Consider the following 1,549-nt stretch of genomic DNA (forward strand, 5'->3'; position numbering starts at 1 on the left):
ATATATAGCAATGATTAAGAATTTCGTGTTCAATTAATTGAATTTTTACTTAACCGATTAATTTCGATTATAAACGCACATACAGATCCAACTACGTTGGCCTATACACATACAGCACAGCAATGAAGTAATAAAATGAACTAGGATCACACTAATCCAGCACGTTATTAATCTCATGTGCCCCACTCAATATGACCGCCGCATGAGTGGGGCAACTCAGACTAATAATGTGCTGGATTAGTGTGATCCTAGTTCATTTTATTACTTCATTGCTGTGCTGTATGCCTTGGCTGGCGCTCGTGTAGAAAGTTTCTTGGGCAAACTCACCGGCCCAAGTGGCTCCGTCGGCTAACAAGGGGGGAGGAGTCATGTGACGTCACGGACATCGACGTAACCGGACTCCTCCACCCTTCCCATCGTTAGCCGACGGAGCCACTTGGGGAAGGGGGGAGGAGTCCGGTGACGTCACCGGATCGCCGACGGGACTCCCGGAAGCCGGCGGAGAGGTGAGTGTTTTCATTAGCGATCAAAATAATTTTAAAAATCAAAAAGTTTACGATTAATCGAGAAATTAATCTTTAATGTCCACGGCCCTAATTAGATAGATATATATATCAAAAGGTCAATTAGGAAGATGACATAGTAAAGTATCTTTTTTTTGGAGCCCATTGAGGGACACAAAGTTAATTGGATAATAACACAACTGTAGGCCAGCAAAGGACAATCCTTGCTAGCTATAAGCATGCCTTAGTTCTGTAGGCAATCAGAACTAAAAGCATGATCTTGGGCATCAAGAATATTTTATAGCAAATACAAAAATCCTGTTAAACTTGCTGTGTCCCTAATGGATGAGAAAGTAAACGGTGCAGACATTAAATAAAAAAAAATAAAAAAGCGAGGAGTGGGCAACACAGCAAACAGGGCCACAATGAACAGAAAAAAAAAAAAAATCAGAGCTGTTTAAGAACCTTACACTCAAAGGTGGACCAGGTGGAAGCCTTTAAAATCTGGGAAACAGAGGCCAGATACCAAACAGCTCAATTTTGATAGAAACCTGAACCTTAAGACCATAAGCATGGTCTTTGAGAAATGGTGGAACAAAAAGCTGGTGCACCTTCACAAAGACCATCCGGAATGACGCTGAGTCAGTCTTCCTAAAGGAAGCTGTGGCTGAGAGAAACGCTTTCCCAGCCTGAACTCCATCCATTGAGGAAAATCTTCTGATGAACTGGAGCCAGACAGAGGAACAAATTAACAATGTTCTGGTTGAGGTGAAAGGTTGAAACTACGTAAAAGGAAGTTCAAGGCCTCAACAAATTGTGCAATACCAGAAAGGGTTCTTTGCAAGATATAACCACCAGCTCAGACCCACACCTTGCAGAGGTGAGTGTGACCAGAAAAACACTAAGGGGTTAAGAGTAGAGAGAGGAATATCGCTGATGGTCTCAAAGGGCTTTTTTTTTTTACAAATATTGATGGAACCAAAATGCAAAGCCCTTGGAGGCAAAAGACATGAACATGGGGAGTCACCTGGAACAAAAGGTATTCA

At 42.2% G+C, this 1,549-nt stretch overlaps 1 protein-coding gene across 1 annotated transcript in view; it reads right to left on the reverse strand.

Moving 5' to 3' along the window:
* Nucleotides 1-1,549, reverse strand: part of CSDE1 (cold shock domain containing E1) — a 65,160-nt gene that overhangs the window by 32,270 nt on the left and 31,341 nt on the right. The gene's annotated exons all lie outside the window — the stretch shown is intronic.

This window comes from Nanorana parkeri, unplaced genomic scaffold (assembly GCF_000935625.1).
Source record: "Nanorana parkeri isolate BGI_ZX_2015 unplaced genomic scaffold, ASM93562v1 scaffold1752, whole genome shotgun sequence".
NCBI classification, from domain to species: Eukaryota; Metazoa; Chordata; class Amphibia; order Anura; family Dicroglossidae; genus Nanorana; species Nanorana parkeri.